This window comes from Amblyraja radiata, chromosome 12 (assembly GCF_010909765.2).
Source record: "Amblyraja radiata isolate CabotCenter1 chromosome 12, sAmbRad1.1.pri, whole genome shotgun sequence".
In the NCBI taxonomy this organism is placed as follows: Eukaryota; Metazoa; Chordata; class Chondrichthyes; order Rajiformes; family Rajidae; genus Amblyraja; species Amblyraja radiata.
The window spans coordinates 44,370,761-44,395,695 of NC_045967.1; the positions used below are offsets into that span (position 1 = coordinate 44,370,761).

Consider the following 24,935-nt stretch of genomic DNA (forward strand, 5'->3'; position numbering starts at 1 on the left):
ATCTGCAGAGTTATGTGCAGTTTTAGTTTCTTCTCCTGAATTATTCCCCGCAGGTTGAGTATGATTTGCTTTCATTGCAGTTCGGGGGAGGACTGTTCCGAGGTGGTTGTCAAGGCCAACGTGGGGTCTGCGGACTCATCTGCCGGTCGGCCAGTGGGATACTTGCAAAGAGCTCAAATATGAAGTGATAACACCAAACTAACAGCAGCTACAAGGTCTTCGCAATGACTACACTGCCCTGAGTTACACTGTAATTAGGCCCCCTGCAAAGAAATTCATAACTTCACTGCCCGAAAACACCAGAGTTGGTTTAATGAAGAGGATCGAGAAAACCAGGGGGCGGCACGGTGGTGCAGCGGTAAGGGCCTGTCCCACGAGCATGCAACTCCATGTGGCAAGCGCGACCTAACGTCCCACTTCGATCGCCGGAGCCGTATGGAGTTGTGCGGAGCTGGTCTAGACATCGCGCGGGGCTCCGAAAAACTGACCGTATTCAAAATTTCCGCGCGGCAATGGCCTGCCGGCTCGCGGCAGCCTCGACGCCGTACGCACCGCCTCAACGGGTGTGCGCAGTGTCTCGACGCCGTACGCTGTGTCTTGACGCCGTACGTCACGCGCGAACTTCCCGCGGACTTCGCTCGAACTTCACGTCACTCACTCGACCTCCGCGCGGCCCCCACTTCCGGTTTGGTCGCGCTCGCCGCATGCAGGCGCATGCTGGTGGGACCGGCCCTGTACGGGGATCACTCGACCTCCGCGCGGCCCCCGCTTCCGGTTTGGTCGCGCTTGCTGCATGCAGGTCGCATGCTCGTGGGACAGGCCCTGTAGAGTTGCTGCTTTACGGTGATAAAGACTCGGGTTCGAGCCTGATTACAGGTACTGTCTATACAGAGGTTGAACGTTTTCCCTGTGATTGCATGGGCTTTCTCCGGATGCTACACTTTCCTCCCATATTCCAAAGGTTTGTAGGTTAATTGGCTTCGGTAAAAATTGTAAATTTTCCTTTGTGTGTAGGATTGTGCTAGTGTACAGGGATCACCGGTCTCACGGACTCAGTGGTCCGAAGGGCCTGTTTCCACATTGTATCTCTAAACTAAACCAAACTAATCTAAACTAATGAACTGCTAATACTGGCTGATCCTGGGATGGAATCCCCACCACACCTCAACGGAAAAGAAACACTTCTGCCAGAGCACGAACACTACAGCCCAACAGAAAGCACTTGATCCAAAGAGCAGATGATAGGTGAAAGGAGCACAGCAACTCATTGATAACTACAACATTTACAGAATCCTCAATGTTATCAAGACTGTCTGCAGTTCAAACAGATAATGGCCTCTATCCTCGTATCATTTAGTTTAGAGATACAGCGCGGGAACAGGCCCTTCATCCCACCGTGCCCACGCTGACCAGCGATCCCCGCACACTAACATTATCTTACACATACGAGGTACAATTTACAGTTTAAACAAGCCAATTAACCTACAAACCTGTACGTCTTAGGAGTGTGGGAGGAAACCGGAGCACCCGGAGAAAACGCACACACGACACGGAGAGAACATACCAACTCCATACAGACAGCAACCGTAGTCAGGATCAAACCCGGTCTTAGGCGCTGTGAGGCAGCAACTCTACTGCTGCGCCACCCAACTGTACAGCCTATCACTGTTACTCAAACTTTGTGCCTCCATCATACACAGTGTCCTTGTACAAAGATTCAACGGTTCAGTGGTTATTATTGTCACATGTACAAAGTGCAAAGGCACAGTGAAATTATTTTCTTACAAACAGTGAAGTAGGGTATTGCCATGCCAAAGTACAACCCCGATTAGCAGGTGTACAGAAATAGTCCGCTGATCCTGCATGCAAGAGACACCATGTTTTGGCGCCATTTTCAAAGTCCAATCCACGCTCTAGTTCTTATGAGCGGTGCCCATTTCAGGCAAGTTCCAGGCTGTTGCAGGCCTCCAGCCGTTAACTTACTTGGATCATCTAGTTCAACCTAATGATCACCTCTCTCAATAGAGTCCCAAAACTCCATCCCCTCTCCACCAGTTTACCACTCTGACCTCACATCTGGTCCTCCCAGATAACTCAAACTCCCCCTCTAGTCTCTAGAGCCTCTACCTAACTTCAGGCCTCAGTATTCATCTTATTGTCCAGCTCTAGGCTCCCCATTGTCCTGAGTTCCTGAAAGGTTTCAAGGGATAGGAGGCACACACAGACAAATTGTATTAGCTCATGGTCAGCATGGATAAGTTGGGCTGAAGGGCTCGTTTCCATGCTGTATAACTAGGACTATAAAGCAGACAGCTTATTGTATCAGGCCATATGCAAGAAATAAACTTCTCGCATAGCAAGCAGAGAATGAGGCCATTAATTCTCAAATTGCTTTTCACTCACCTGGTCCTCAATGCCAGGTCTGTTGGTAGTTCAAGGGTTATAAATCTCCCATGAGGAACAACTGCAAAAATCATTATTGTGAGTAATGGGGGTGGGGAGAGCAGAGTTCTGTTTCATGGATGATACTGGGCTGATTTCTGCATGTTAATCAAACAGTTACTCACTTAATTGAAGGAAGCGTTAAAAACAGAAGATCTGAAATCTGCATAACTTAAAAGGATGCAGGATGGTCACATTTACGATTATACCATTTGTAACATATAAAAAGCAATGATTGATTTTAGATTAAGCATCAGGATTGACATTTAAATACAATATAAAATTTCATTGAAAGATAATAAATCAATGTCTCATAATATTCGTGATGACAAGAGATGATAATTTCACTTCACTGTGATGTTCCCTCTATAAAGAGCTCAGATTTACTTTGTGTTGTGTGATAAATGTTAACTTTAAGCCTTGTTTTCATGTTATCTAAAAGGTAAACTCCAGCTGGCTACACTGTTAAGCTGGAGCAGCAGTTACAGACTCAAGTTTGTTTGCTTACTTAATAATGATATATGGTTCATATAATTTAGAAATGTGTAGTGCAGTACATCAAAAGTTGAGTTTGTTGAAAGAAAACAAACCCATATGTGGTCAGCGTTGTGTTTGACCTCGTGTACTTCAAGCTTTTTTTTTATTCATACTACAAATAATTAGTTCAATTTCAATGCACGTAGAAACAATCCAAATAAATTACATAATTCAGGGAATATTGATGTTGACGGCAACTGAAATATGCTGAAAGATATCTGCCCATTAAAACGAAATGGATAAATTATCTTCTGTGGTACTTATCCTGAAACAATCGAAATAAGGTATGTGTAATTAAAATTGCCTCTAATTTTCTCATTGTCTTACTTGGGGGGGCTGTGATGGAGAGTTGTTATTGCTGCTTGATAGATTTGCAGGGCAATGTCCATTTTCATGGAAAACACTCTTGACGAATCCAAATAAATCAATGGGCTAGAACAAATTTAAATTAAAAATGAAAATCTTTTGTAAAGAACAAAGTTGCTTTCAGTGGGAACGATGTTGACTTTGAGAAACAGTTTAACCTGGTCAATATTTAAGCTGCAGACCAATATATCCTGCCTTTGATTTTTAATGACTACAACTAACTTGTGGAGCTTTCCAAAATTCTTACCTCGGCAATTTTCCATTCAAATGAATTTGATTATTTGGGTTCGTTCCTGATATATAGAGCTCAGAGTCGGAGGAATGAAGGAAATATTAAGATAGATATTCATCTAAAAGAAGAACAGCCAGAACAGCTGGAGACACAAGAAACTGCAGATATTGGAATTTTGAGCAAAGCACAAAGTGTTGGAGGAACTCGGCGAGTCAGACAATATCTCGTTCTGGGCTTCCTCCACTGTCAGAATGACAGAGGCCACATGCAAATTGGAGGACAGTGCCTCATATTTCACTTGGGAAGGTTAAAACCCAGCAGTGTGAACAATGATTTCTCTCATTTCAAGTAACCCATGCAGTCCCTCTCTCCTCCCACACTGACCCTAGCCATCCTATTAATTCCACTGCTCACTTCCTTGTTATCACCTCTTCCCCAGCCAACATTGGGTCATTATGGGCTCCACCCTACTTTGGCCCTGCTTTGTTCTGACCTCTGATCTCCAGTTCCATCCCCTCTACTTTCAGTTTGAAGAAAGGTCCTGACCCAAAACGTCACCTATCCTTTTTCTCCAGAGATTATGTGTGACCCCCTGAGTTACTCTAGCATTTTGTGTCTATCTTTGGTATAAACCAGCATCTGCAGTTCATTTCTACACCATTCTAGTTAGTCTTTACCACACCCCTTCTTATAGTAACAAAATAAAAACTGTTCACCATAGTCCAGGAGCCATCTCACAGTCCTATATAATAATTGTAAGAAGTCCTATGTCGTTGCATAGATAAATCTAGTACTATGGATCATTCAGTTTAACCTTGATGCTAGGAAATAGTAGAAACGTAGAATTGTGTTGGCTTACACAAAGGGACACAAAGTGTCCTGGAGTTACTCAGTGGGTTGGGCAACATCTCTGGAGAACATGGATGGGTGCCGTTTCAAGTCAGAACCTTCTTGAGAAGCAAGGTCTGAAGAAGGGTTCCGACCCAAAATGTCACAAATCCATGTTCTCCAGAGATGCTGCCTGACCCACTGAGTTACTTTATGTCCTTTCTGGAAACAGAAATCAGGGACAGAATTAGTTATCACTTGGTCAAGTGTAGATTGCCTGGAAAACCCAACATAGCTTTGGTACTGGCAAAATTTGTCCAACGTGTAGATGAAAAATGAATAAGGCAAATACAGTTGATGTAATACATCTGGAATTAAAAAAGGACATTTGATAAGGTGACAAGTAATAGCCTTGTCATCAAGATTGAATGCCTTGAAATAAAAGCGACTCAGCTGCATGGATAGAATCAGAAGATAGACACAAAATGCTAGAGTAACTCAGCAGGACAAACAGCATCTCTGGAGAGAAGGAATGGTGATGTTTCGGGTGGTGTGAAGAAGTGTCTTAACCTGAAATGCCACCCATTCCTTCTATCCAAAGATGCTGCCTGAGTTACTGCAGCATTTTGTATCTAATTTCGGTGTAAACCAGCATCTACCAGTGTAGTTCCTTCCTACACTGCATGGATAGAATATTGAGTAAGTAACAGGAAACTGAGCATAGTGAATGGCTGTCTCTGACCGAGTGAAGTATATATTCGAGTTCCCCATGCGTTAGTGTTAGTCCTGTTGCCATATTATTGATTGGAATTTGAATGCAGAGAGCACAATTTCCAAATCTGTAGATAACACGTAAGCTGGAGGTACAATGATCTGTGAGGAGGATAGTGTTGGACATGGAGTAGATGTTTAGTTTAGATGTAGATGTAGACAGAATAAGTGGCAGATGGAAGGTAATGCTGAGAATTGTGACGTGCTGTATTTGGGCAAGAAGAATGGAAAGAGACAATGCAACTAGAGAACACAACCCTAAACAGGCTACAAGAACAGGGAGATCAGGGTGCTTAGAAAATGGCAGGGCAAGTTGAGATAAATTTACACTCTACAAATTGGCTCACAGAGTATACAAGCATAAAGATGTTAGGGAGAACCTATCACAGCAGTGGTTCAGCCAAACTGGAGGATTTGTGTCAAGTCCTGGGTGCGGTACTTTAAGAAGGAAGCAATGATTCCAGAGAGAATGGAAAAGAGGTTACTTAAATGATTCACAACATGAGTAACTTTACGGTTTTTTTTTTTTTTTTTTTTTTTTTTTTTTTTTTTTAATTTTTATTTTTTTTTTTTTTTTTTTTTACCTTGGTGTGCTCTCTTACCGGGGCAGGGCTGTAGTTATTAACCAGCTGGTGGCCTCTCTGCTGTGGTACCGGATGGCCACTATGGTCCCGTCCTCTTATTTTATAACCATGTTACAGAGGAGATTGGTCAACTTCTTCTGGGGCGAGAGGAACCACTGGGTCTCTGCTGGGGTTCTGAGTCTCCCATTGGAGGAGGGTGGTCAGGCGCTGGTCTGTATTCGCACCCAGGTGGCGGCTCTCCGACTCAGGACCCTGCGGAGGTACGTCTACTCGGACTACCCTCCTAAATGGCACGTGTTGGCGACGTATTTTTTACGCCAGGGGCGCTGCCTTCAGGAGGGCTCACGGCTCCCATTAGCGGGCATGAGTCGACGCGCTAGGCGGGAGTTGCCTGGCTTTTACCGTGACCTCTTGAAGGCCAGGAATTTGGTCACCTTCAGCCAGGGCCCTACTCCTCAGGGGGAGGGGGGTGTCGTGGCTGTGATGGTGGGTGTTGAGGAGAGACGTGTGCATGGAACGATTCCGGACGAGCTTGCCCCCGTTCAGTCGGAATTGTTCATAGGGCCCAACATGAGCCGCCTTTCCGAGATGCCCAGCGTACCGTTCTGTGACGCGGAGAGGCGCGTACTGTACAGGCTGCTCCTGCACACTCTCCACTTCCTCGCCCTCGTCTTTCGTCCAGACACACCCTGGCGGTCCGTGTTACCACCTGACGAGGGGAGCGGTCCCCAGTGGAGGTCTCTCTACAAGGGAGTCCTCCCCCTTTACATCGGGGACCTGGGGTGGAGAGTGTTGCACAAAGCCGTGGCCTGTAATAGGTATTTGAGCCGGTTCACGGACTCCTCCCCTGCTTGTCATTTCTGCGGTGAGGTAGAGACCGTGTTCCATGTGTACATAGAGTGTGAGAGGTTGCAGCCACTGTTCGAATATCTGAAAGGGCTGCTCCTCAAGTTTTGGCTACATTTTAGTCCAACATTATTAATTTATGGGCATCCGGTGCAGAGGGGGGAAGGTTGGGAGGGAGGAGTGGATCTCCCTGTCGGTCTGCTCCTGGGCCTGGCCAAGATGGCCATTCGCGGGTCCAGGCAGCGGGCAGTCGATGGCCGCACACCGGTCGCCTGCCTGCCCCTTTCCGGGGTTACGTCCGAGCTCGCGTGTCCCTAGAAAAGGAACACGCGGTGTCCATGGGGACTGTGGAGGTCTTCTGTGCACGCTGGTCACCACAGGAGGTTGAATATATTATCGATAAGAATGTTAATATTTTAATTTGATAATTTTGTTTAAGTGTTAAGAGGGAACACGTGGTGTCCATGGGGACTTTGGAGGCTTTCCATGGATACTGGTCGCCGTTGAAGGTCGGGTGTTTTGTTGATAAACGGAACACTCGACCTTCAACGGCCATTCGTGGGTCCAGTTGACGTTGATGTTATTAATTTGACGATCATTTGTTTGTAAACTGTCAGCATAGGCAGTCTTTGATTGTGTTAATACTCTATGTTTATGTTTATTTTTTGAATAAAAGTAGTTTCATAATAAAAAAATAAATAAAAAATAAATTAAAAAAAGTAACTTTACCGTGGAGATGCTGAGGTTGTTCTATCAGGAAATGTGGAATTTGCAAGGGATCTGCTAGAAGTATCAAGTATCTCTAAACTAAAATTATACAAAATCATGAAGGGTCTACAGTGAGTCGATGGGAAGAATCAGTTCCCATTGACAGAGGGGTCAAAGACTAGTGGACATGCGCATGACAATAAAAGGTCACAGTGGGTAGTTAGGTTTGGAATGAATTGCGAGAGTTAGAGGTCAATGCAGATTAACTTGCAGCACACAATAGGAAGTTCACTAAGCATCTGAAAGGAAATAATTTGCAGGGTTATGGTGAGGGGGTGGATGATCAGACTAATTGAATTGCGGTTACGTGGAGCAGCACAGAATTGGCAGACCAAGTGGCCTCCTTTCATCTTGCCACCTTTCGGACATTCTGTGAACTGCAGGTGGGACATCGCGGCAAAAATATATTTGTGTAACAGTGAAACTCAGCTGGAGCGAAGGCTGATTCTATCAGAGCCTCATTATGGGTGCACTGGGCCCATTTCAGTGCACGGATACAAGTACTTTAATACAGAAACAGAAGGAATCCATCAGTTCCAACATGATTGGGCCCACGCGGCTATGATTTCATTCTGTGGATTCCCTCAGTGTCTGCTACCTCATCAAAGTAATTTCTTTTCACCTGGAAAAGTCGTGCACTCTGTGATTCAGTGTCGGCTCCTAAAACTATAGACCCCAACATGCGGTCGTAGTAAAACTGCTGCCAGTAGTACTGATGTCGCTGCACGAGTATAACACTGAGCTTTGCAATATGGATTCCCCATCCCTCTCCCATTACCTGACCACCAACTGTTTTACATCGGCTACTGATACAGGAATAAGAGCAGGGCTGGTGGCACTCTTGATTAAATAGCACCACATTTTATCCTGGTTCTCAAAGGGCTGCGATTTAAACAAGAATCGGGCACTGGCGGGAAATGAATTACTTATATGCAATAATTTACTGACAATGGATAGGGTGGCACAGTGACACAACTGCTAGAACTGCTGCCTCACACAGTGCCAGAGACACAGGTTCAATCCTGACCTCGGGTGCTGTCTGTGTGGAGTTTGCATGTTCTCCCTCTGACCATGTGACCACTTGAGTATTCTCCTGGTTCTCCAGTTTCCTACCATAAACCAAGGATGTACAGGGTTGATGGGCAATTGACCTCAATAAATTGTCAATAGTGAGTGGATGCAAAAGTGGGGTAATATGGAACTAGTTTGAGTTGGTTTATCAATGTGGACTCAATGGGATGAAGAGTCTGTTTCTATGCTTTATCTTTCAATTAATCAGTGCATCTTCTGTCATATTGTTGGAGATTATGCTTTGCAAAGTGCATCAGGGGTAAAGTGCACCTATTAAAAGTATAGATACCATGATGATGTAACAAGCATCAAAGCTTGTTTTAGGAACAGCTCCATCCAAGACCGCAAGAAATTGTAGCGAATTGTGGATGCAGCCCAGACCATCACACAAACCAACCTCCCTTCTATTGTCTCTATTTATACCTCAGGCTGCCTCGGCAAGGCCAGCAGGATAATCAAGGACGAGTCGCATCCTGGCCACTCCCTCTTCTCCCCACTCCCATCAGGCAGAAGATATAGAAGAGTGAAATATGCACCCCTCCAAATTCAGGGACAGTTTCTTTCCAGCTGTTATCAGGCAAATGAATCATCCTAGTCACAACCAGAGTGTTGTGCTGAACTGCTATCTACCTCATTGGTAACCCTTGGACTATCCTTGATTGGACTTTGCTGGCTTTACCTTGCACTAAACTTTATTGCCTCATCATGTATCTGTACGCTGTGAGTGGCTTGATTGCAATCGTGTATTGTCATTCTGCTGACTGGATAGCACGCAACAAAAGCGTTTCACTACCTCGGTACACGTGGCAATAAACTAAACTGAACTGAACTAAGAATGTTAGAAATTGCACTCCGTGACAGTCGGTCCAGGATTCTGGAGTAATGTATAAGAGTGCCTCAGCAAGGCCAGCAGCATAATCAAGGACAAGTCTCACTCTTCTCTCCTATTAGGTAAGCTGTATAGAATTGTGAAACTCACATCTCCAGATTCAGGTTGACAAAAATGCTGGAGGAACTCAGCAGGTGAGGCAGCATCGATGGAACGAAGGAAATAGGCAAAGTTTTGGGTCGAGACCCTTCTTCAGACTGATGTGAGGGTGGGAGGCGGGCGAGAAGAAGAAAGGAAGATGCGGAGATAGTGGGCTGAGGGAGAGCTGGACAGGGGAGGATAAAGCAGGGACCACCTGAAATTGGGGAAGTCAATGTTCATACTGCTGGGGTGTAAACTACCCAAGCAAAATATGAGGTGCTGCTCCTCCAATTTATGGTGGGCCTCACTCCAGATTCAGGGACAGTTTCTTCCCAGCTGTCGCCTGGCAACTGATCCATCCTATCAATAAGAAGATAGCGGTCCTGAGCTATTATCTACCTCATTGGAGGTCCTCGGACTATCTTTAATCAGACTTTGCTGGACTTTATCTTGCACTAAACGTTATTCCCTTTATCACGGATCTGTACACTGTGGATGGCTCATTGTAATCATGTATTATCTTTCCACTGACTGGTTAAGCGGCCTTTTCACGGGGCGACTTGACGCAAGAGTTAACCGGAGTTTAACATCGTGGGAACCTCGTGCGATAACAGTACGGCATTCGTGGACCACCGTGGACCACCGTAGCGCTAACGGCAGGTCATCGTGTAACTTGGTCACTCGGGAGAAAATTCAAGAAAGTTTGAATTTCTCCAAGATTGACTTGTACACTTGTGGTTGAGTATTGCAACATTATATGAACGTAGTGGCCAGTGCGATATCCGTTATAACTCTTGCGGGTACCGTGGGAACTCCTGCGAACGGTGAACCCGGAAGCTGGACAGAGGGGACAGAAGGTGAGTAAAAATTATCTTCTGTGGGATTGAATTTAAAAAATAAATAAAAATAAAGATTTGCATCCGCATATGAACATCAACTTATTCATGAGTTATGTTAATGAGATTCAAGAAAATAACTATAATCTTTAAAAGGGACTTTAAAAGGGACTTTACTGAAAGGTTACGCATTTTTATGGTCCGTGAGAAATTTTTCACATGTACTTCTTTGAGAGATACAGGTCGGAGTCCTCGGGTCCAGGGGTCCGGAACGCTACCAATCAATGTTGTACAGAGACCCGTGTAAGGAGTGAACTGCACATGCTGGTTTAAATCGAAGACAGACACAAAAAGCTGGAGTAACTCAGCGAGTCAAGCAGCATCTCTGGAGAAAAATAGCTGATGTTTCGGGACGAGACACATCTTCAGACTCAATTCCGATTAGGCTGTCTGAAGAAGGGCTCCGATTCGAATCGTCACCTATTCTTTTTCTCCAGAGATGCTGCCTGACCCGCTGACTTACTCCAGCTTTTTATGTTTTTCTTCCCAGATCTGACTTACCTGCTGAGTTACACCAACATTTTGTGTCCTTCTGTGCGTATTAACCAGCATTAACCAGTGTCTGCAGTTCCTTTAGACATTACCTAACTTCAGATTTTAGAGATATAGCGCGTGGGAACTCCTGCGAACGGTAAACCCGGAAGCTGGACAGAGGGGACAGAAGGTGAGTAAAACAGGTGGTCTCAATATCGACAAGGGAACATGTGTCCTTCGAGGACGTCCCACCTAATTGTCATTGTTGGATAATCTTTTTAACAGGAACACTTGCAGAGATGGCTCCCAGAAAATCTCAAAGAAAGGGGGTAAAGCGTGTCAGAGATGTTTTTGCCATGTTGCGCTATTCAGTTTCTATATTGTTTCAGTTTCTATATCTATATTGTTGCTCTATTCAGTTTCCCAGGGGGTCGGGACGGGACTGGAGTTGGGAGGGAAAGGTGGGGGAGTCGAGGGAGAGGAGGGGGAGACAGATGGGGGTGTCTTCATTTACTGGCGGCGGGTGTCTGTCACTGAAACAGGCAGGTGAGATTTCACATCCACCTTGTGTGTGCCTCTCTCTCTCTCTCCCTCCCTCTTACACAGGCTGAGAGACTCTGCCTCTGTGAGTGTACGTCTCTTTCTCCCCCTCTCCCACACACAGTAAGACCGAGGTACTGTGCTCAGTCCATCTGTGTCTCCCACATACACAGTAAAATATGTCTCCAAATGAGCCAATTCAACCAAGGGAGGATATATATAGTGTGTGAAAAAAAAAGTTACATCATTTGTGTCACGTGTAGTTCACGATGTTCATTCAAGATTTAACGCGAAAGCTCGGGAAACGGACAAGTCACTCGCACAAATAACAGACATGCTGAGTACCGTGGGAACTCTTTATCTACCCCCGTTATATCGTGCGAGACTCGTGCTGGACCACGACCTCTTCACTCTGGTGACATCTTGCGTCAACTCGCCCCGTGAAAAGGCCCCATTAGCATGCAACAAAAGCTTTTCACTGTACCTCGGTACATGTAACAATAAACGAAACGAAACTGAATTAAGCTAATTGTGTTCATTCATGATAGAGAGTTGACTGCTGACACTTAAATCCCAACGTCAATATTTAATGAAGGTCATGACTAAAAATATGTTGATCTACCCTTCTCAATCACTCCTCTTCAGACAATCCTTTTATCCCGAGAAATAAAGGTAATGAATCTCTGTGCCATCGCTTCCAAGGCAAGTATATCCATCCACTACTGGCAAAAGAACATTACACGCAGTTCTCCGGATGCAGTCTTACTAAAGTTTGGTGCAATTTCACCGAGGTCGCCTAACTTTGTACTTCAACACCCAATCAACAGTCAACTATTTGCATTCTTAAAAGGGCACACAATGACAGAGTAAGTCAGCGGGTCAGGCAGCATCTCTGGAGTACATGGATAGGTGACGTCTCGGGTTGGGACCCTTCCTCAATTTGTTTGGAGGCAGGGTGGTTGGAAGTGAGCTGGAAGAGAGCAGAGGCAGGACAAAGCGCGGAAGGCAATTGATGAAGACAGGCGGGGGGGGGGGGGGGGGGGGGGGGGGGGGGTTGATAGGCAGAGTTGAAACAAAGGCCAGAGATTAGAGCAGAAGGTGTGAGACAGACAGGTTGAAGAGTTGCAAATTGTGAAGCCAGATGAAGGAATGTTCTAATATCCAGCCTTTGTTCCAACTATCAAAAGCCTTCCTCACCTACAGTATGTCCACCTACTACAATTTGTCCAGCCTCTCCTCTTCCAGTTTTCTTCCCACCTCCCAACTCTGCACCCCACAATCAATCCGAAGGAGGGCCCCAACCCGGAACTTCACCTATCCATCCATGTACTCCAGGGATGCTGCTTGACCGTTGAGAAACTCCAGCACTTTATGCCCTTTTGTGTAAACCAGCATCTGCAATTCGTTGTTTCCTCATTTGCTTTCTTAATTGCTTCACATTAACTTTCCATCCTGCACATTCAAGGAAACATCAATTATTTTGATTAACATTTAATAGCTTCTCATCATTTTTTCAGTTTTACCATTCTTCGTAATAAAGTAATTAAACACACATTCTCATTATTTTTCATCTACCACATGGTTACACGTTAATTTAATCTGTCAGTGTCACTTTGCAGCTCTTTTACATTTCCCCCAGTGCTTACTTAATAAAATCAGAGATCAACGGCATGAACCAGGTAAAAACGGTTCCGTTTTTAGGGTGAACCATTTTAGTCCCAATTATGGTGATCTTTAAAAAGAGAGTGATCAGTGTGGCTAATGGACTACACTGAAGTTGAGGTGGATGAAAGCTTCAAGTTCCTAGAAGTAATATTACCTGCAACTTGTCCTGGATCATCCATATCGAAGCAATCGCAATGAAACCACACTAATGGACCTGTCCCACTTAGGCGGATTTTTTAGGCAACTACAGGCGACTAGCTTGTCACCACATGTTCGCCGGTGGTCGCCGCGAGTAGTCTCGTCAGTCGTGCAAAAATTCGTAGCGTCTTTCTGGTCGCCGCTAAATTTTCGACATGTTGAAAAATTTTCGGCAGCAGTGGGTTTGGCGCCAATGAGCATAATTTGATCTCTTGATGTAGGTGCTGTCATAGGTTGTCACCAGGATAACGTAGGTTGTCGCCAGTTTTTCGGCGACCTGCTACGACTATGACAGTCACCGGCAGTTGCCTAAAAAATCACCAAGTGGGACAGGCCCATGACACCTCTACTTCCTCAGGAGGCTTAGGAAGTTCAGTACGTCCCAAACAACTCTCACCAACTTCTATGGATGCACCGTGGAAAGCATTTCATCACGAAGCATCACAGCATGGTTTGGGAACAGCTCCATCCAAGACTGCGAGAAATTGCAGAGAATTGTGGACGCTGCCCAGACCATCACGCAAACCAACCTCCCTTCCATTGACTCCATCTATACCTCACACTGCCTCGGCAAGGCCACCAGCATAACTAAGGATGATTCTCACTCCAGTTACTCCCACTTCTCACCTCTCCCATCAGGCAAGAGGTACAGAAGTGTGAAAAAGTGTGCACACCTCCAGATTCAGGGACAGTTTCTTCTCAGCTGTTATCAGGCAACTGAACCTGAGCTACTATCTACCTCAATGGAGACCCTCAGACTGTCATTAATTGGACTTTACTGGGCTTTATATTACACTAAACATTTAGAGTCAAGTCGGGGAGAGTTCCCCCCCCCCCCCCCCCCCCCCCCCCCCGCCACGGGTGCTATGTGATCCCCGTCCACCTGCTCCATAGTCAGATAGTCGGCGACTAAACTGCCTCCCCCACCTGGTTTGCCAAATGAGGAGGGGGCTGTGGAACCCCAGCAGGACCCAAAACAAGACCTGTCAAAGGGCGGCTGGGCTCCTAGCAAGCCAACGGCCATCCACACTTCAGTAGAAGTTGCGATCACTGTCGTACATAGTATTGTAAGGCACCGTGCCCGTTGATGTTTTCAATGATGATGATAAACATAATTCCTTTATCCTGTATCTGTACACAGTGGATGACTCAATTGTAATCATATATAGTAATTCCACTGACTGGATAGCACACAGCAACTAGCTTTTCACTGTACCTCAGTACACGTGACAATAAACTAAACTAAATTAAACCAAACACATGGATTCACCAGCCTTGTGTATCAAGTGCATGATGCATTCCAGCAGCAGATATAGTGATGCTCATAGTCATACTGCTGTCTTTATTTGAACTTTGTGTTCATAGGTCAGTAATGTCAAAGCCTTGAGGATGCATAGTATTCACAGTGACACTTGTAATATTGTTGCCGTATTAATAGAAACAAAGATTTCATCCTCGCTTTACAACTGAACTCCTGGATAGAAAGAGCACCATTTTCCCATAAGCGCCAATGACAACTTTTGTGGCGTGTCAGCAAATGGTTGACTGTTGATTGGGAGTTGAATTGCAAAGTTAAGAAATCTCCATCAGTTAAGACAGCTAATGAGGAATAACCATGAGCTCAGACAGTAGAGGTAACTCCATGGTTTTTCATTACCCTGCAGGGATCTATCGCAGTTGCTGCCTCAAAAAGGCTGGCAGTATCATCAAGGACCCACACCATCCTGGCCACACACTCATCTCCACACTACCTTCAGGTAGAAGGTACAGGAGCCTGAAGACTGCAACGACCAGGTTCAGGAATGGCTACTTCCCCACAGCCATCAGGCTATTAAACTTGGCTCGGACAAGACTCTGAACATTAATAGCCCATTAACTATTTATTTGCACTTTATCAGTTTATTTATTCATGTGTGTATATATTTATATAATGGTATATGGACACACTGATCTGTTCTGTAGTCAGGCCTACTATGTTTTGTTGTGCTGAAGCAAAACAAGAATTTCATTGTCCTATCAGGGACACATGACATTAAACTCTCTTGAATCTCTTGAATCTTGAATCTTGGAAACTTGTAAGTCCATCTGAGAGGACAGAGGGACTTTTTTTTATTGCCTGTTCCAAACACCAATATTGATAGCCATTGCCATTGCCAGACACATCGATCCCAGGTAAAACAAGACCCGCTGGATATGATTTTAAGACCAAAATAACTAAATCAATGTCAAATTTTAAAACACAGGGCAGCATAACCTCAACCATTTCCAATTTCTGAAGAGGAACACAAAAGGGGGATGTATCCTGAGAATGGAGCTCAATAAGTATACAGCTCCAATCTGTCACGCAGATGAAGATGCTGACCCTCAATTTAATTTTGCAGTAACTTTATGAACATAATTTTACTAATGTAGTTCCAATTAAAGTTAAGCACATCCAACTGAGTCATCAGTTAATTATGAAACAGATGAATGTACAAATAACACCTTTCATGTTCTCAGCAGAATTATGAAACTTGTCACAAACAGCATATCTGAAACAAACAACCATTGCATAATGGGAAACGGAAAATTCAGGGCCAAGAATCAAAACGTTGTTTTTATTGCTAAAGGGCCTGTCCCACTGTACAAGGTAATTCAAGAGTTCTCCCGAGTTCTCCCCTGATTCGAGCTTGTGTAATGTATGTGGCGGGTACGTAGGGGCTCGTACGAGTAAAAAGTAACAATTTTTTTCATCACGAGTAATTTTTTACTCGTGGACATTTTTCACAGTGTTAAAAAAACGTCACCAGTTTACCGGATTTCCCGAGTACCTACCGTTACTCGTACGAGCCGCTACGTGAATCCACAAGCTCCTACGTACCCGCTACGTACATTACACAAGCTCGAATCAGGGGAGAAGTTGGGAGACCTCTTGAATTACCTCGTACAGTGGGACAGGCCCTTAAGGCAGCATTATTTCTACATTCACATGTTGAAATATTTTGCTTCATTGTATCCCTTCTCTCTTCCTTCTCAGTCTGTTCCTGTGAACTGCAGGAACATAGGTGACATCGGAACCATATTTCATAAAGCAAAAATGAGCCTGAACATTAATAAAGTTTTGGTTTAATTTAATTTAGAGATACAGTGTGTAGACAGGCACTTCGGCCCATCGAGTCCATGCCGACCAGCGATCCCCGTACATTAACACTATTCTACACACACTGGAGACAATTTACAATTTTACAGAAGCCAAGTAACCTACAAACCTGTTTGTCTTTTTGGAGTGTGAGAGGAAACCGGAGCACCCGGAGAAAACCCACGCAGGTCACGGAGAGAACGTACAAACTCCGTACAGACAGCACCTGTCTGTGAGGGTAGGAAAGTGATGTTACAAGAAGCAGCATAAGAAGATTTGCTAAGGTAGCTGTGAGAGTCAGTGGATTTATAGAGGATATTGATAGTGATCATTCGATTTTCCGTTGACCTGGTGGATAAGGGAAGTTAACGATTCTTATCCGATCTTATCTTATCCATTATAGTCCATAGTCATTCGTACTTTGAAATAATGCTGGCAAGAAGTCTCACTGATATTCTCTGATGTGTTCTGCAGTGCATGATCATGAGAGGTGTCAGCTGGTGTACTGAGGTACAAACCAACAGCAGTGACAGGTATCAATGCAGCACATTAGGTCTTGTCACATCCCATCAAGATTGTATATTCTGAATGAGAGTTGGTTACACTCAGTTGACTAGTGCCAATCCCACACCATTTTACTAGCATGCATCAGATAACAAAAAAAAGACACAGTGCTGGAGTAACTCAATTGGTCAGGCAGCAACATGTCAGAAAACGTCAGAACTTGGTGCTTTGTGTCTTTTTTTTGGTAAATCACCATCTACAGTTCCTTGCTTCTTCAACCACCTCTAAAACACCAAAAAGATCCACAATATGGTCCCAAAATTTGAACCTGCAGCTTTGATCGTTTGAAGTTCTTATAGATGCATTGTCATACTATGATATAATTAAGCAGAAATGCATGCCGACCTGTTAACAAAAAGCCTGCAATAGACAGCACGGTGGCGCAGGGGTAGAGTTGCTGCCTCGCAGTGCCAGAGACCCGTACAGACAGCACCCAGATTCGGACTCTGGGTGCTGTCTGTACGGAGTTTGCACGTCCTCCCTGTGATTGCGTGGATTTTCTCCAGATGCTCCAGTTTCCCCCCACATTCCAAAGGCGTGCAGGTGTGTAGGTTAATTGGCTTCTGTAAGATGTCCCTGTAAGGTGTGGGATAAAACTAGAGTACGGGTGATCGTTGGTCAGCGTCGACTCGGTGTATCTCTAAGCTAAACACTACATTAAACAATAAACTACCTGAATTATCTTAAAACCAATGGATGATATCAAAGTATTCCAGACCTGCCCCATCATTATGAATTAAGATCTAAAAAGGAATCTATCCTCAGCAGTGGGGCCCAACTTGGCTATCTGCTGAAATTCCCACCTTCACAGGAGTTAGTCTTCAGCCAAGTCAATTCATTTTGCACAAAATCATGTTAGTGCTGAGAGCACTGGATACAGCAAAGGCCACAGAACAAGCCAAGATCCCACCAACAGCACTGAAGATCTGCACTCCAGAAGTAGCCTTGCCTGTACTACAATTATTCAGTAGAGTTCAAACACTAGAGACCAAAAAAAACATGTGGAAAATTGTCCAGGTTTAGATTAGTCTTCATTTAGTTTAGCGATACAGCCCATCGTCCCACCAAGTCCACGCCTGCACACCAGGGACAATTTAGAAATCAATTAAGCTGCATGTCTTGGGAATGTAGGAGAAAACCAGAGCACCCAGAGAAAACCCACACAGTCACAGGGGAAACATACAAACTCCACACAAACAGCACCCATAGTTAGGATATTACCGGGCGCTGTAAGGTGGCATCTGTCCCACCGTGCAATCCTCACAAAATATATTCACAAAAGCAGGACAATTTCAATTTGGCTAATTACTGCTCAATCAGTCCACTCTCAATCATCAGGAAAGCATTGGAATGTCTTACCAACTGAACTGCACTTGATTACCAATGCCAACTTGAGTTCTGCCAACACCACTTGACTTCTAGCCACATCACAGCCATAACAAATGAGCACTTTTATTTAATCATATTCCTTACAAAATATTCACTTGCAGCAATTAACTGAAGGAAAGCTGTGCAACTGAAACAAGCCGTCCTGTCATTTGGTAAAGAATCCCTAACTTATTTCTGTGTAGAAAGGAACTGTGGATGCTGGTTTATACCGATGATAGACACAAAATGCTAAAGTAACTCAGCGGGTCAGGCAGCATCTCTGAAGAAAATAAGTCGGTGAAGTTTCAGGTCGGAACCCTTCTTCTGACTGTAGGAAGAACGGTTCCAACCCAAAACTTCACCGATTCCTTTTCTTTAGAGATGCTGCCTGATAGTCCAGCATTTTGCGTATATCTTCCATACTTTTCTGGTTAGTTACACCAGTTTCGATATTTTTTAAAGCAATTAAATCAATTAATTACTGGCATGCGCAAGGTGTTTTTCTGCTTAATGTTTTGGGATAACTCAAATACATTTTCCTCTCCAGCCAATTGAACTAAATTGAATTTCAGAAACAGCGCATGAAGTGTTGGTAAAATTGAATTAGCTGTACTAATTGGGGGATTATTTCCAGGCAACTCCCTATCAACTGAATATTTCTCCAGTCCACAATTTTCTTCCCAATGTTACATTGGATTAAAAAGAACTCTACATTTCCCTCTACTTTCCAGGCAGTCTGGGATAATTCTCTCCATATTTTTCAGAAATATAGTTGATGATTCCTTCTCCATATGTCATTCCACATGACACCCATGCTATTTGACTCTCTTAGGCTACTTAGGTACAATTTCCATTTCCATTTTCTGAATTGTTGAAAAACAATCCCAGTTATATTTGGAGTAAATTAACAGTTCAGACACGTAAGGCAATTATAATCTTAAGCAATTGATATGCCCAATAGTTGAGAACACATTACTTGCTAGGGGCATGTGCATGCACCATGTTTGTATGCAATATGTCATTTTTCCCCATATTCATTCTTTGTTTGAACTCAAGGAAATTATCTTTCCACACAGGGTGGATAAATCAGCAGAAATGTATTGACTCCACAATTGGCAGCCTACTGCTTGCTGCTAACACACGACAATCCAGCCCTCATCTGTCTGTGTTTTCTGATGCATTATAATATTTGCACAAAGTGATATTTTACATTATAGAGGGAGCAATGCCGTTCCAGGTGAAGTAAAAGAAACAGACCAGGAGCAACGTCCCTGCTGCTACTGATTACCAACCTACTTAGTCAAGAATGCAGTTGTTCCCAGATTCCTGTCAGTATCTCTTGCAACTGGCCACTGGGAAATACCAGAGGCCATGGAGGATTGAATTCCCCTTCCAACTACTTCCTCTTCCTGCTATTGCCAAACTGGAATCAATCTCACCTCAAATTTGACTTAAATCATGAAATAAGTCGAATGGGATTCAAACCTGCATCTTTCCCTCTTCCATTTCGCGGAGCTGTAGTGTGCAATTAGTACTGACACTGCCTCTCAAGGCCCTCAGCTCACCATGTTAACTGCCTCAAGAAGTATTTGTGAACAAAACTCAATGTCTTTAAAACAATTACATTGATTATGAGGAAGTTGTGTAACTGTGAACTCTTATGCAACATGCTGTAATCTTTTATAGGATGAAGGCAACAGCTATTAAAGTCCATTTTGTTTGCAAGCTTTTAACTCTTAACAAAGTTCTCTTTGTTGTCATTGGAAAGGATCAAGGTTAGAGGAGCAGTTCCAATGGAAATAAATATTGATGCGCAAAGCTCAACCCGGGCAGCATAGTGGCGCAGCGGTAGAGTTCCTGCCTAACAGCACCAAAGACCCAGGTTTGATCCTGACTACGGGTGCTGTCTGTATGGAGTTTGTGTGTGTTTTCCTTGTGACCACGTGGGTTTTCTCTTGGTGCTCCGGTTTCCTCCCACATTCCAGGTTTGTAGGTTTATTGGCTTCTGTAAATTGTCCCTAGTGTGTAGGATAGAACTAGTGTAATGGGAATCACTGGTCGGTAGATCTCTAAACTTAAACTAAACTTAACAAAAACAAAATTTAAACTTAAACTAAAACTTAGACCAAGTTGGAAGCTGAAGGGTCTGAGAGATCTGGATTCTCTCTGCAAGTTCAGCATTGACGGCCAGTAGCCAGATGTCTTTTATTGCAACTCCGTGGGACCTTTCCAATGGATCTAACGTTTCAGTCTGCATTGTTTCCAAAGGATTTTCTCTGAGATCCAAAGAGCTGCTCTCAATTTGCATTACAGAGTCATCCAGGAAGAAAGCAGATTTAAACTCATCCTTTGTTAATAAAATTTACAATTTACCAGGGAAGAAATACAATTTTTGAAAGTAGCTTTTCACAGTAGGGAATCCCGCAATAACTTCAATCACCCTTTTATACGCCTTTGTTCTAACCTTCCTTCACCTGGAAAGTCATGTGATGTGCCTTTTATTTCAACTACTGTAAAACTTAATAGTAAGGAGCCCAGAAAAGCACAGTAGCAATGTTTACCTTGAAAAACACTTGCTTCATCTTCTCAGTTCACTGTGGCCTATATCATCCGAGCGCTATGCAGACTGAAGCAGATCTTCACAAAACCCATGAAGTCCACTTGGGTAATCTCCTTTATTTAGTGCATTTGCTTGGACTCTACCATCACCACCACCCCTACCTCCAGTCTCTCCCTATTATATCCCAATACCCATTCAGCAATGCCTGCCCAAACTCGCTCACCAATCTGCCACCCCCCCTTTCAAGTTGCCAACCCGACCCAACACCTATAGAGTCATACAATAGAATCATGGGCTCAAACAGCACAAAGGCTGATCCGTTGGCACCACTTGTCCATGCCAACCAACAAGTACCATCTTACCTAGTCCCTGTTTGTCCTTGTTTGGCCCATAATCCCCTCAACTTCCCTACCAATGTACACGTCCAGATGTCTTTTACATGTTTCGTTTAGTTTAGTTTAGTTTAGTTTAGTTTAGTTTAGTTTAGTTTAGTTTAGTTTAGTTTAGTTTAGTTTAGTTTAGTTTAGTTTAGTTTAGTTTAGTTTAGTTTAGTTTAGTTTAGTTTAGAGATACAGAGCAGAAACAGGCCCTTTGGTCCACGGAGTCTGCACCGACCAGTGATCCCCGCACACTTACACTATCCTACACATTTAGGGGAAATTTTACAATTTTTTACCGAAACCAATTATGTCTTTGGAGGAAATCTCGCAAGAAACTGGAGCACCCGTTGAAAACCCAAGCAGTCACGGGCAGAACGTACAAACTCCGTCCAGACAGCACCCTTCGTCAGGATCGAACCCGGGTCTCTTGAGCTGTAAGGCGGCAACTCTACCACTGCGCCACCGTGCTGCCATGTTGTTATTGTACCTGCACCAATCTCCTCTGGCAGTTCATTCCATGCACCCTGCACCCTCTGTGTCAAAGGTTGTCCCTCATGTTCACATTAAATCATTCCCCTCTCACCTTGCACCTATGGTATCTAGTTCTTGATTCCCCTGCAATAGGAAATCGACTATGTGTACTCAGCCGTTCTGTACCCCTAATGGTTTTGCACACCTCTCCAAGATCACCCCTTGGTCACCCACGCTCCAAGAAATAAAGTCTTAACCCGACGAACCTCTCCCTCTAAATCAAGGCCTGATCCCTGACCCTATCCACCCATCCCAAGGTCCGAGCTGCTCTTCCCTATGATCCTCCTATACCCTACTCCAGACAAACCTGGTTTCATCTTGGAAGGAATAGTCTGCTGTTCTTTCACTAATGAACAACACCTTGACATTCCTAGTGGCAGGCTTTCAGTCAGAGGTTATTGGATGTTGCGAAATAATGCTTGAGGCAAATCCAGTTTCCTTCATAGTCCCTCAATATTTGGATGGTGTTTGGGCCATTCGTTGGAAAGTGAACCAAAATGTGACACACGTGACCAGATCTCATCGCATAAAGTAATACATTAAAAAAAATATTGTAAGAGATTAATCTTATTCATTGCTATTTCCCTACCTACAGAACTATAATGCATGTCTGCTAAATATATGAACATTCTAGCTTTTTAAAATTCACAGAGCTTGTCAGATAAAAATTTGAGTAATGAAAAAAATGCTTCCCTGTGAGGTCACACACGTGACCAGTCATATTTGACTTCTGACCCGAAACGAACATTGTCAGCATAACCTAAACATTTCACTTGATAAACTTTGAAAAAAATATGAATCATATATACAGTACAAAACAATATACCTGTAATTCTTTCAGAATTAGAAGAGATGTATTCCCCAATTGTTCATATTTGTTTGTCACACACGTGACTAAGAATGGGCCTTTCACAAAACTAAGCATTTTCACCATAGTGTTCGACTAATGTAAACAATCTCAATGGTTCAGTGCATAATGTTTAGTTTAGTTTAGAGATACAGCATGGAAACAGGCCCTTCGGCCCACCAAGTCCATGACGACCAGCGATCCCCGCACACTAAAATGCCCTGTCCCACGGTACGAGTTCATTCCAAGAGCTCTCCCGAGTTTGCCCTGATTCTAACTCAGAGATTTACGGTAATGGCCACTCGGCGGTACTCGGGACTCTCGTGGACATTTTTCAACGTGTTGAAAAATCTTCACGAGTCTTCCCGTGTTTACTTGTCATTAGCGAGTCTTCCGAGTACCTGCCGTTAGCGCTAAGAGACGTCCCCGAGCTCCGACGTACCCGCTACGTTCATTCTCCGTGCTTACCACGAGTTTGATTTTTTTTTAAACTCGGGAGAGCTCTTGGAATGAACTTGTACCGTGGGACAGGGCTTTTACACTATCCTACACACACAAGGGGCGATTTACAATTTTACCAAGTCGATTAGCCAATAAGCCTGCACAGCTTTGGAGTGTGGGAGCTAACCGGAGCTCCCAAAGAAAACCTACGAAGGTCACTGGGAGAACGTACAGACAGCACCCATAGTCAGGATCGGACCCTGGTCTCTGGTGCTGTAAGGCAGCAACTCTACTGCTGAGCAAACCGTGAAACAGTAGAAGGTTACTATATACTTTGTCTGCAATGTCATCTTTAGTGATTCTGAAATAACCGAGGAAGATCTCCTGGTTGTCCAGCTGTACTGTACCAATTGTAGATCCATGATTAAGCACAGAAAGTACTCTGACTTTTCCTTTGATCCAGAAGTGCTTGTAGGTGTTACAGTGAGATGGCTGATGAATTCAGACCACATGTTCTGAACCAATGCAAGTCTTTCCGAGCTTGTTACTAACCAAAATGAATAACAAATGCCACAAGGGCAATGGAGTTATGTAAAATAAATAGACATGTAGGGGGTATTTTCCAAATATGTGCAAGCACGAGGAAACCTTGTGTTAGCAATTTTCCGATATGCCAATGCATAAAATGAAAATGTAGTCTACAGTTCATGGTTATTGAGCCTGAGAGTGTGAGACGACTGGATAAACATCAGTAAAATTACAGCCAGTTAGAAAATGGGCTGCTGGTGTTGTGCTTTTTGCAATAGAAAGGTTGAAAAAAATAGGCACCTTTCCAGGTAGTATTTATTGAGCTATAAAAGAAAATGGAAATGGCTTCAATAAGATCCTATTGAAAAATCAACTGCCCATAAAGTTATTCACCCTACTCAAAGAGTTTTTCGGGGCAACCAGCCAAAATAATGAAGCATAGTCTGAGTTTTGCACTGATACTGGCCTGAAGCAAGACTGGGATTTAACACATATCTACTTTGGCACCTTCCCTATTCCTCAATCAAGCCACTCGTTGAAACGACAATGCATTGTAGCTCGTTTAAAATCAAGTGATTTCAGTGCAAAGACGTCTATGCCATCCAGTTCACCATTTGGCATCTGTTTTTCAGACTGCGGTGTGCCTCAGGAATCAATGCTGGATCCATTGCTGTTTAGATGAGAATGTAGAAGGCATGATTAGTAAGTTTGTATGAGACACTTAAGGGCCTGTCCCACTGTACGAGCTAATTCAAGAGCTCTCCCGAGTTTAAAAAAAAGATCAAACTCGTGGTAAGTACGTAGAATGTACGGAGCGGGTACGTCGGAGCTCGGGACGTCTCTTAGCGGCTCGTAACGCTAACGGCAGGTACTCGGGAAACGCGGTAAGCTCGGGAAGACTCGTGAAGAATTTTCAACATGCTGAAAAATGTCCACGAGAGCCCCGAGTACCTACGAGTGGCTATTACCGTAATTCTCCGAGTTCGAATCAGGGGAAACTCGGGAGAACTCTTGAATTAGCTCGACAGTGGGACAGCCCCATAAGGTGGGTGATGAAAGATAGTTATCAAAAAGGATCTTGATCAGTGAAAAAGTGGGCTGAGTTAATTAGTTCAATGCAGATAAGTGCGAGGTGGTGCATTTTGGAAAGTCAAACCAGGGCAGGACCTTCACAGTACATTACAGGACTTTGGGGAGTGTTGTAGATCAAAGGGATCTAAGAGTACAGGTACATAGTTCTTCGAAAGTGGTGTCACAGATAGATAGATAGGGTGTTCAGGAAGGCTTTTTAGTTTTTGTGCCTTCATCAGTCAGGGCGTGGAGTACAGAGGTTGGGATGTGATGTTACAGTTGCACAAGATATTGCTGAGACCGCATTTGGAGTATTGTGTTCAGTTTTGGTCACCTTGC

General features: G+C 44.0%; 1 long non-coding RNA gene across 1 annotated transcript; it reads left to right on the forward strand.

Annotated features, from left to right (window-relative positions):
- Positions 1-1,484: 1,484 nt before the first annotated feature.
- LOC116979402 lies at positions 1,485-23,227 on the forward strand. The gene is made up of 3 exons (XR_004413712.1): positions 1,485-1,496; positions 12,421-12,425; positions 23,164-23,227. It is a non-coding gene; the product is annotated as an uncharacterized LOC116979402 (long non-coding RNA).
- The last annotated feature ends 1,708 nt before the right edge of the window (positions 23,228-24,935 follow it).